Source organism: Notolepis coatsorum, assembly GCF_963971535.1.
Source record: "Notolepis coatsorum genome assembly, chromosome: 9".
NCBI lineage: Eukaryota > Metazoa > Chordata > Actinopteri > Aulopiformes > Paralepididae > Notolepis > Notolepis coatsorum.
Genome location: NC_140173.1, coordinates 534,596 through 547,010, shown reverse-complemented (window position 1 = coordinate 547,010; position 12,415 = coordinate 534,596). Strand labels below are relative to the sequence as shown.

The 12,415-nt window shown below is 43.0% G+C and overlaps 1 protein-coding gene across 2 annotated transcripts in view; it reads left to right on the top strand.

Moving 5' to 3' along the window:
• Positions 1 to 12,415, top strand: part of thbs2a (thrombospondin 2a) — a 62,296-nt gene that overhangs the window by 33,420 nt on the left and 16,461 nt on the right. The gene's annotated exons all lie outside the window — the stretch shown is intronic.

Genomic DNA, 12,415 nt, shown 5'->3' with positions numbered 1-12,415 from the left:
CCTGTAGGTGTTTTTTTAGAGTGTTTTTGAAAGTGGGTAGTGATTCACATTCCTTTACAGCTTTGGGTAGGGCGTTCCACATTGATGTGGCATAATTGCTAAACGTGTTTAGTCCCTTGTTTGAGCCGAATCTGGGTTTAACATGATTTGTGGAGCTCCCTCTGGTGTTGTGATCGTGGTATTCACTGACCTTTGGGAAGTATTTTGACATGTACATGGGTACCTTGGTCGCGTAGTGTATCTTGTAGACCAGGCCCATTGCAAGTTGCTGTACTCTGTCGTCTACTCTAAGCCATCCTAGGTTGTCAAAGTGGGCAGGGGTGAGGTGGGTTCTAGGAGTCAGGTCAAGCAGTAGTCTGACCAGCTTGTTTTGAGATGTTTGTAATTTGTTTTTTAGTGCCTTTGAGGTGCTTTGGTACCATGAGGTGCAAGCATAGTCGTAGTACCCTTGAATGAGTGCTCCTGCTAGAGTCTTCAGGGTATTCTTGTTTACCAGAGAGGAGATCCGGTACAAGAATCGAGTGCGTTGGTTGACTTTTTTTATTACACTGGATGCCATTTTGTCACAGGAAAGATTAGCCTCTAGGATGGAACCCAGGTAGGTAATTTCATCTTTCCTTGTGACAACATTGTCACCCACTGTAACCGAGAAGCCGTCGGTCTTGCTGAGTTTGTTATTTGAACCGAAGAGAATGGACTCTGTTTTGACCATGTGTAATGATAGTTTGTTGTCGGCGAGCCATATGCAGATTTTGCTCTAATTCAGTTGAGACAATCTCCTCCCCCAGTGAATTAGGTCATTTTGATTTGACTGTTTTGCTGATGTAAATAAGGCACTGATCTGCATAACTAACGCCCCCTCTATGGTTGTAGCGCAACCATTCGCTCAACAGCAGAGCAATTGGAAATACCTGACACTTCCTCAAGCGGGTTTTGACAGAGAGGCAGAGAACGAGCGAGTGAGAGAGAGGGAGAGATAGAGATGGAGAGGGAGAGGGAGAGGGAGAGGGAGAGGGAGAGAGAGAGAGAGAGATAGAGAGGGACAGGAGCTTCTGTCGGGGAAACAAACACACGCGCATTTTACACACAACCTGACCGGTGTGCGGGGAAACACACACGCATTTTACACACATGACCGGCGTGCATGGAGGGTCTTCTCCCTGGTAGAGAGAGAGAGAGAGAGAGAGAGAGAGAGGGACTGCATGCAGGAGTGTGTAAATGTGTGTGCGCGCAGGGCTGGTGTGGGGCTTATCCCTGGGATATCACTGTCAAAATATCTTTGACTCCCACATGCACGCCCATATTCCGATCCGTGCAATAATATTCACAGCGGTATATATTGTCATTTGAAACAAGTTACCAATGCATTGTCACGTGGGATTATGTCCCCCGCGGCGAAATTAATTAGTTCAAGTTCAAGTTCTTTAATAGTTGTCATACAGAAGTACAGAATACTTTCATACAAAATGCTTCTTACTGTTACGCTCCAGAGACTGTGCTAGACAAGATAGTATCAAATAACATAATAACATAATATAGCATGAATTTAGAAGAAGAAAATGAGGTCACAGTTGTTCGGTATAGACATATGTACAATGTTCTGAGTTACCATATAATATACAATACACAACTATGCAGTGTACTAATGTACAGTACTATCTAGTGCAAAGCAGAAATGGGATGAGGTACAATTTTAGGTACAATTTACAGTAAGGTGTACGAGTTGTAGTGCAATCCTTCATCCATAAATATAAAGTGTGGGGAGTGGGTGCTACAGTGTGTTTGTTTAAAGTGGGTGTGTGCTATAAAGTGTGTGTAGTGGGTGCTACAGTGTGTTTGTTTAAAGTGAGTGTGTGCGTGTGGATGTGTGTGCTATGTGTGTTTGGTGGTTGTTGTTGTGTAGTGTTCATTCATTGTTCGTTTAGCAGCCTGATGGCCTGGGGATAGAAGCTACTTCTGAGTCTTTCTGTGCTCGCCTTGAGACTCCTGTATCGCTTGCCTGACGGCAGCAGTTCAAAGAGGCAGTTGTTCGGGTGGCTCGAGTCCTTAATAATTCTCTTAGCCTTCCCCTTGCAACGCTTGTAGTAAATGTTCTGGAGGGTGGGGAGCCCCCCTCCAATTGTGCGTTCGGCTGAACGTGTCACTCTTTGTAGTCTGCTTTGGTCTTTTGCAGTGCTATTCCCAAACCAGGAGGTGATGTTGCCGGTCAAGATGCTCTCTATTGTACATGAGTAGAAGTTCTTAAGGATCTTCTGGCTGACTTGGAACTTCCTTAGGCGCCTGAGGAAGTAGAGGCGTTGTCGTGCCTTCTTCACCACACTGTTAATGTGTATGGTCCATTTCAAGTCCTCGGATATGTGGGCTCCGAGGTACTTGAAGCTGTTGACTCTCTCAACCGGTGCCCCGTCGATGCTGAGGGGGCTGTAGTCCTTGACCCCCGACCTCCTGAAGTCCACAATCATCTCCTTTGTTTTGCTGACGTTCAGGGAGAGGCTGTTTTCCTGGCACCATCCCGCCAGGACCTTGACCTCTTCCAGGTAGGCCCTCTCGTCGTTGGCAGAGATCAGGCCCACCACCACTGTGTCGTCAGCAAATTTGACGATTGTATTGCTACTCCACTGAGCCACACAGTCGTGTGTGTACAGGGAGTAGAGGAGGGGACTCAGAACACAGCCCTGGGGGGCCCCTATGTTGAGGGTGATGGATGAGGAGGTGCAGTTGCCTGCTCTCACCACCTGGGGTCTGCCAGTCAGGAAGTCCAAGACCCACTGGCAGAGGTCATAGCCCAAGCCCAGGTCCCTGAGCTTGGCTATGAGTATGGAGGGGACTATGGTATTGAATGCCGAGCTGTAGTCGATGAATAGCATTCTCACATAGTTCCCCTGCCTCTTGTCCAGGTGTGATGCTGCTGTGTGCAGCACGTGGGATATGGCGTCCTCCGTGGACCTGTTGGGGCGGTATGCAAATTGCAGGGGGTCCATGTTGATGGGGAGGGAGGAGCAGATGTAGCCCTTTACTAGCTTCTCAAAGCACTTCATGGCTATGGAGGTGAGAGCTACAGGGCGGTAGTCGTTGAGGCAAGCAGGCTTGGATTTTTTGGGTACAGGGATAATAGTGGACTTCTTCAGGCAGGTGGGGATGACAGCCTGTTCTAAGGACAGGTTAAATATGTCAGTGAATACTGGGGCCAGTTGGTCGGCACAGACTTTTAGGACGCGGCCGGGGATGCCGTCCGGACCTGCTGCCTTCCTGATATTCACTTTTTTAAAGGTCCGCCTCACCTCATGCTCTGTTACCCTGAACACTGCGCCTCCATCAGCAGCCGACCCCCCCCCCCCATTGCCGAGGCTTGTGAGCTGGTGTTGTTATTACCAGCATCAAACCTCGCATAGAAGGTATTGAGGTCGTTTGCTAAGGAGATGTCACTGTATCCCCCTCAATCTTTCTACCTCTCTCTCTGTGCCAGTCGCAGACTGTGGGCGACTTTCACTCAAAGTGCTTATGGGCGGAGCCCAGCCCAAACAGCTTGGAATCTTGAAGTTGACATTTTTAGCTTTTGAGTAATTGATTAAAAATATAAAACAATGCATTTTTTTGAAAAATACTTTACAGATGTGTTCCATAGACTCACAGGAATTGTGTAAAGTTGCCCAAATAGTGAAAGGAATAGCAATGCATGTCCCCTTTAAGTGAGAATTGTGACACTTAATTTGTATAACAATGAGTAGCCTGGTAGCCAGACTCATCAGCAAACTGAGGCTGCGGTTAGACTGACTGATGTATTCGGTTCGTTTTGAAAATGAGTATCGCTTTTCCAGGTCGCAACGTAGTGGCAGCCGAGTTAGACATTCGTTTTGCAACCTGAGCACAGTGATGTAGTACAATGCCAAAGCAGTAGGTGGCAGTAGGTGGCGAACATGAAGGCAATTTTCAACCAATCAGAACTTGAATGAGGACACTCCACATCCTGTTCAAAATCTCAAAAGCCACCATCTTTAAATGCCGCGAGCCATTTTAGCCAATGAAGCATTATTTTTCAGCAAGAAAACTGTGTGTTCTGCCCCATTTGTTGATGATTTGTTGATGAAACAAAACTAACATCAACACAAGTGACCACCAAGAGCGGATAGTTTAGTCTCAAAAAAGATTGTCGATGTTGTTAGCTACATGCTAACGTGAATGGAATATGCCATTATAACAGTATAGCATTGTGGCTAGCAGCTAACGTTAGCTCACGTCAGTTAGCCAGCCAGCACCAAACTGATATCAGAGCTATCAGTAGCTAGATAACATTAGAGACAACGCCTTGTGTATTAAACAAAGGTGAATAGATGACTGGGCCATTTTGTTTAATGCTTGTTAAGATTGAAAGAGGAGCTCTGAGCTAACAGGGTCTGATAGCTAACGTTAGCCAGCTGCTCATGCAATCGTTAATGCTAGCAGAATGAATGGATGTAAACTTTATTTAACATATTGCAGAATGGGTACAATACAATACGGCTCAATACAAACAATTGTTATGGGAATGCAGACTGTTGTAGCTTGGACTGGGGTCCTTATAACAATAACTTGACAACACATGGTAGCTGCAGCTATAGCTCTGTTGTCACCGGACGTTGGTGAGGGCACGCAGATGTGGGTATCTACTGCACATGGGCGTTGAGCAACAACGGCTCCGCGCAGATTACACAACACGTTGTCTTCGAGTTTTGGCGAGTATCCAAAACGGAAACACAATTTCAGCGTTTTCAGTAGGGCCAAAATGTTTCCTGCCAAAACGGCATTTCTATCTGAGGCTGCGGTTACACCTTTCGTATCATTTCGTATTGTTTTCTTATACGTATCGCCGCGTATCGCCGCGACGTCATGCGCCTCGAGTCACACTTTCGTTTTTTTTTCGTTTTTGTCAGCCGAGCACACTGATGTAGTACACTGCCAAAGCAGTAGGTGGCAGTAGGTGGCAAACATGAAGGCAATTTCAACCAATCAGAACGAATGTGCCAATACACTTCCTGGTGGAAGCTCCAGCAAAGAAAATGTCAATAAGGCAGGCGCCTATGCCGCGCCACCATCTTGCTCAATGCAGCAATAATTTTTCAGCAAAGCCTAATAAAAGTGCAATAAACAAAACGGATACATTCACTGTGTGTTCTGCCTGTCATTTGTTGATGAAACAAAACTAACATCAACACAAGTGACCACCAAGAGCGGATAGTTTAGTCTAAAAAACGATCGGTAGCATTGTTAGCTGCATGCTAACGTCAATGGAGTATGCCATTATAACAATATAGCATTGTGGCTAGAAGCTAACGTTAGCTCACGCTACTTAGCCAGCTCCAAAACTGATGATATCGCGAGCTATCAGTAGTTAGATAACATTAGAGACAACGCTGTGTGTATTAAACAAAGGTGAATAGATGACTGGGCCATTTTGTTTAATGCTTGTTAAGTTGAAAGAGGAACTCTGAGCTAACAGGGTCTGAATCCTGATAGCTCACGTTAGCCAGCTGCTCATGCAATCGGTAATGCTAGCAGAATGAATGGATGTAAACTTTATTTAACATATTGCATATGGGTACAATACAATACGGCTCAATACAAACAATTGTTAAGGGAATGCAGACTGTTGTAGCTTGGACTGGGGTCCTTATAACAATAACTTGACAACACATGGTAGCTGAAGCTATTTGGGACACGGAGCTCTGTCCCAAACACACACACTGTTGTCACCGGAAGGGCACGCAGATGGTATCTACTGCGCATGGGCGTTTTCGCAACAACTGCTCCGTGCTGACTACACGCTGTTGTCGAAGCGTTTTTTTTGCGTATCTCCAAACGCAAACACAATTTTGCGTTTCAGCCGTATCCACAAAAAAACGCCAAAAAACGCATTTCTGTGTAGATAGGACATCAAACGTTGTCAAAAACGTATAAAAAAACGCCAGGAATACACTAGTCTAACCATAGCCTGACAGGGACAGCAAACATATTCAAAACGTATTCAAAACGAAAACAAAAACAGTCTGTGTAACCATGGCCTGAGCCTAGACTTCTAGCCGCCCGCCCAGACCCAGTGGGTACTTGACAGACAAACTCCTTCAGCCAATCGGCATAACTCCAGTAACAAATGCTAGTGCATACAAGTTTCAAGTTTCAAGTTTGTTTATTAATTATCACAATAAAATACATGCACTTTACGGTGAAATGCTTGGTTCTGTATGAGCCCCTGAGAGTGTGCTTCATACAGTAAAAAAAGTAAGTAAGAAAGTAAATAAAAAGTAAGTTAAAAAAAAGTAAGTAAAGAGGAATATACAATATACAATATACAGTACAATGTACAACCTAGGTACAGTCTAGGTACATTGAGTAAAAATGAGTAAACAGTGAGGTACAATGCAGAAAATGAGATACAAAAGTTTGAGGTAAGGTGCAATTGCAAATGAGGTATGAACGTAGTGCAAATCTCTTTAATAATAGATAAATATAATGTAGTGTTAAAGTGAGTGTTTGTTTAAAAGTGAGTGTGTGCATGTGGATGTGTGTGCAATGAGTGTAGATGATGGGTTGTTACATGGAGTCATTGATTGATACATGGAGTCATCATACTCTTGTTTAATCGTTATTTCTGCTATAACTGCACGTATCACTGTGTTTATTCTACTACATTAACATTACCGCTCAGAACAGCAATTATAATGCAGTCCCTGACAGTGATGCCACAGATTACTTGTAAAAGTAATCTGATTACTGATCAGTGATGCCACAGATTACTTGTAAAAGTAATCCGATTACTGATTACTGATTACTCCTTTAAAAAGTAATCCAAGTTACTTTACTGATTACTTGATTATCAGAGTAACTTAGTTACTTTGAAAGTAACTAGGTTACGAAGTCGTCGTCGTTCCCCCAACAGTTTTTTTAAAACGCTTTATTGAAAGTGCATACATTGTTTTTAACTTGTTTCTCTGCACATAACGTAAATTGTTAAACTAGTGCTTCAGCTTCTGTACCATCAAGTATGGTAAAGCAACAGTCTATGATGCTCACAGCATTAGAGCAGCCAGCCAGTGGTTTTACAAAACCAGTGTATCCATTCACATCTAACAAATGCAGGCTGAACTATTCAATTATATCAACTGTAACTATTAAATTGTTTTTATAAATGTCTCTCTATAAACATACAATCAGTCTCTCTTTAACATGTAAATTAACTGTAAATCTGGCAAATAAGAGCTTTTGCTCTGCCACCATCAAATATACATTAATCAATAGGGAAAGAAACAATCTCTCTCTTTTGCTGTTTGGCTGGCCTCCGAGTCCTCCTGTACCTAGTCGAAGCGTCGTAGTGTTGTGATTCCAGATGCTTTCAATGCAATTGGATGTGCTGTTTTTAGCGGTAGACAGTATTTAAGCATTACATCACACGCAGGAGTGGTTTGTGACCAATAAACCATGCCTAGGGGTGGTTGTTAGGCCCGAGGCGCAGCCGAGGGTCGTTAGACCCCCCTAGGCATGGTTTATTGGTCACAAATCACGACTGCACGTGGTGTAAAGCTTTTATACAACTGCCAGATTCATCCAACCTTATTTCTATACAATAAACACACATTAATCGAAGATTTATTGAAAAAACCATCCGCCAGAAAAAGTAGTTCCCACAACTCCATGTGGAAGCAGCTTGAAGTGCATCCAACCAAACTAACACATCCAACTGTGTATTATTGGAATGATTGAGAGAAGTTGCCTCATGTGGAAGCAGCTTGAAGTGCATCCAACCAACTAACACATCCAACTGTGTATTATTGGAATGATTGATTGAAAATTTATTAAAACGTTTTCTTTGCCCTATAGGAAAAAAACGTTTTCTTCGCCCTATTTTTTTATTTATTTCTTTTAGCCTAAACTTAACCAGTTGGAAACCAGGGGTACAGTAATAAAATTAGCAATCAACCAATCAATCAATTCAATAGACCATGCTCACTTAAAACAGCGCTGCTTCTCTCTCAGTCTGACTCCCCCGCTGTTGCAGACAGGAGTGTGTGTGTGTGTGTGTGTGCGTGTGTGTGTGTGTGTGTGTGTGTGTGTGTGTGTCACAGTGTGTGTGTGCGTGTGTGTGTGTATGTGTGTGTGTGTGTGTGTGTGTGTGTGTGTATGTGTGTGTTTGTGGGTACGCCAGCGTCGGACAGTGTGAGAGAGAACGCTGCAGTCGGAAAGTAGGAAGGAAGAAATTTAAATCAATCAATTAATCTATCAATCAATCCGCGATTTTTCTTTTGTTCTAGATTGAGTCAAGACCCATCAATTACATCATCCAACATTGTTTAAAATACTAACACATTCCCCTTGACAGAATCGCTTCATATTTAGTCGTTATGGTGCTTTCAACATAACCATTTGTTGTCCGGGATCCTGTTTTCTCCCGGAGTGAGCCGGGGAGGGTTATGTGATTTGGTTGTGGGCGGGTCCTGAGCCCAGGACCGTGGATTGTTGTCAATAAAGACGTGTGAATGGCCAATCAGAATCGAGAAATTTGCATGCCGTTGTATAATTACGTTTAGGTCGCTTTCACATATAGTTTTGGTGGACTCGGTGCGGTTCTGGGGGTGAAGTTGAAACATCTGAACAATGTCACGCGGTCGAAAAGGGCGCTTGTCTATTGGACAGTGGAAATGTGTGTGTGGCTGCTGCGATCCCGTGTGTGCGCGCGCGCGTGTGTGTGTGTCTGTGTGTGTACTGCGGAGCCCTTCAGCGGAGCCGAGTTTTGACATGGCATTGATCCATTGTTCTATTGAAGCACATTACCACCATCCTCTCGCTAAACAACTTGTAGACCACGAGCTGTTTTAATAATATAATAAGCCGCGCGCCTCGGTAATAATAATAAGCCGCGTTTTTTCTTCCTGTAAGCGTTTTGGGGTGGAATTCTCAGACGAATGCAACGGAGCCCTGCTGTCACACGATTGGCGCATATGTCACATGACGTGCTGTGAAGACCCGCCCTACTCTGCCTCTGATTCGCAGACTGTGGATGGGGAATGTGATTGGGCCAAAGCAGAGTCACTCACAGACCGAGAGTCCAGTCACGCCGCGGGCCACATTCTTGTGTAACCCTTTCACTGCCACACCACGTCACTCCCAAATAAGAAAAACAGCTCAAAAATGTATTTTTGACTGTCGAAAACGAAATAAAATACTGCATTCTGCCTGCATTATGAATTTATGATGAGATAGTAACGAAATAGTAATGCACAGCCACTTGGACAAGTAACTGCAATCAGATTACTGGCTTTTAAAGATTAACGCGTTAGATTACTATTTTCGGGGGAAAGTAATCAGATTACAATAACGCGTTACCGGCATCACTGTTACTGATTACTGATTACTCCTTTAAAAAGTAATCTAAGTTACTTTACTGATTACTTGATTATCAGAGTAACTTAGTTACTTTGAAAGTAACTAGGTTACGAAGTCGTCGTCGTTCCCCCAACAGTTTTTTTTTAAACGCTTTATTGAAAGTGCATAAATTGTTTTTAACTTGTTTCTCTGCACATAACGTAAATTGTTAAACTAGTGCTTCAGCTTCTGTACCATCAAGTATGGTAAAGCAACAGTCTATGATGCTCACAGCATTAGAGCAGCCAGCCAGTGGTTTTACAAAACCAGTGTATCACATCTAACAAATGCAGGCTGAACTATTCAATTATATCAACTGTAACTATTAAATTGTTTTTATAAATGTCTCTCTATAAACATACAATCAGTCTCTCTTTAACATGTAAATTAACTGTAAATCTGGCAAATAAGAGCTTTTGCTCTGCCACCATCAACCCTCCTGTACCTAGTCGAAGCGTCGGCTAGTGTTGTGATTCCAGATGCTTTCAATGCAATTGGATGTGCTGTTTTTAGCGGTAGACAGTATTTTGTTTCCTCCGCCGTGAAGTAGTGACTGAGGCTACGTTTAGACGAGCGTTTTGGGGTGGAATTCTGAACAGAAACCGCAAAAGTCATCTTGCGGTTTCACTTTTAATTTTGCCAAGCGTTTTGGGGTGGAATTCTCCGACGACGGAGCCCTGCTGTCACACGATTGGCGCATATGTCACATGACGTGCTGTGAAGACCCGCCCTACTCTGCCTCTGATTCGCAGACTGTGGATGGGGAATGTGATTGGACCAAAGCAGAGTCACTCAGACAGAGGGACCAGTCACGCCGCGGGACACATTCTTGTATTTAACCCTTTCACTGCCACACCACGTCACTCCCAAATAAGAAAAACAGCTCAAAATGTATTTTTGACTGTCGAAAACGAAATAAAATACTGCATTCCGCCTGCATTATGAATTTATGATGAGATAGTAACGAAATAGTAATGCACAGCCACTTGGACAAGTAACTGCAATCAGATTACTGGCTTTTAAAGATTAACGCGTTAGATTACTATTTTCGGGGAAAAGTAATCAGATTACAATAACGCGTTACTAAGTAATGGCATCACTGGTCCCTGAATGGTTCAGATTGCATGGCAATTTATGGAAATCAATATGGATACGAGGATGGCCAGTGTGTATTGCAAAAAAAACATTTTGCGAGAAAGACTGGCTTCCAGGTTATACAATAAGCGAAGAGATGCATTCTTTTTCATTTTCAACCTTTGATGTCAGAGATAATTCTTTGCACCCAGAAACCAAATGTCGTCCAAATTCCTACTCAGCTTTCATTCAAAGTCAATGTGTGAGGCTACTGACTGACAGCCATTCATATACGTTACAGAAAGGTTGGTGAATCCTTAAAGGAATGTCTAGTGGAGCCCCTCGCTTTCAATAAGGAATTCTAACAACGCTAACAAGCCATTTTTCAAATAGCTGAGGGACCTATTTAGAAGCCTTTGTGATAAGAGTCTGGTGAAGAAAAATATACTGAAATTCTTAAGGTCAAGGTGTACTTTAACCCTTTTAGACCCACCATAGACCCAGTTTAGTCTTTTTTCTTTGCAGGGGACAGGGGATTTTTAGGGGAAGACAGCAGGTCAACAGTATATACCACATAGAAGTGATATACATCATCTGAAATCTGGGAACCCGATGATTAATTTGAGTTGAGCTCTAATTAAAACAACATTTGGTGATTATAACTTATATTATTATAACTCTATTTACTTTAGCTAACAGATACATTTCAGGCCCCAAAATAATCCCTGGTTAGCCTTCTCATCCTCAGCCTCACTCGCCGCCTGTTGTCATAACCAATTTATGCAATTCCATGACTGTTTAGGGAGTATGCAGAGACATTCAACCACAATTTTTGCCTAAGTTTGGAGCATTATTTGGCATGACATGGTTGGAACCAATGGAATCCCAAGGTCGTCTAGGTTCATAATATGATATCAGTACCATCACTAGAGCTTTAAAACTGAGTCCGCTACAGCCTTTGAAAGACAGTAATGTCAGTATATACATATATGAAATATGGCATGAGTGGAAACTATATAGTAGTACTAGCTTAAGCTCCTAGGGCCATCATTTATCAACGTTGCGTACACACATATATGTGCGTAACCCGTGCGTACGATAGTTTCTAAGCAAAGTGTGGGACTTATCAATTTGAACGTGTGCTTGACTTTGTGCGTATATCTACGCACAGCTTCGGCCGTGCGTACCTGGCGCCCGGTGGTAGAATATGAATATTGCAGTCTGCAACGTGGAAATAAGCTTCCGTGCATTAGTTTCAACACTGGCGTGTTCAACTTCTGTATGACCCGTAATTCACTATAGTTCATTGTAAAATAGCGACAGTAGTGTAATTATAATGGGCTCACGCCCGAACAAGAGGTTGGCCTGCTTGTTTGTCACGGGGGGGCAGACGCAGAACACCCACCTCCAAACGCGATTAAATATTGTTTCAAATAAAAAGCTAAATACTATTATTTTGTGTGTCATGTTTCCAAATAAGATTGGCCACAACGAGATGCTTTCTACTTCAATTTGTTGGTTAGAATAGATTACCTCTGTTGAAACTTCACTGAGACTAAAAGACAGTATTTTTTTTTGTGAGCTCCCGCACAGACGTGATAATAATAATAATAACAATAATAATAATAGCTTCATTTTATATAGCGCCTTTCAAGAGACCCAAGGTCGCTTTACATAGATAGGGGGGGGGGGGGATAACAAAGTAACAAACATAGTGGACAGACACAATGATGATGGGATTCAAGTTTGCGTTTTTATTGATCACATAGGCAGGCTATACATAGGCTACATGGCACGGTCCATCGTGATATTGGAGATGGATCGAGCAATAGACTGTTACTGTAGCTGTCAAAGCTCCATCACAAATGCAGTTATGTGAATAGAAAGGGATTCCACTCAGTGATGCACATTTGCCTGATACATGTCGTTGCTGCATGCCGGGAGGAAA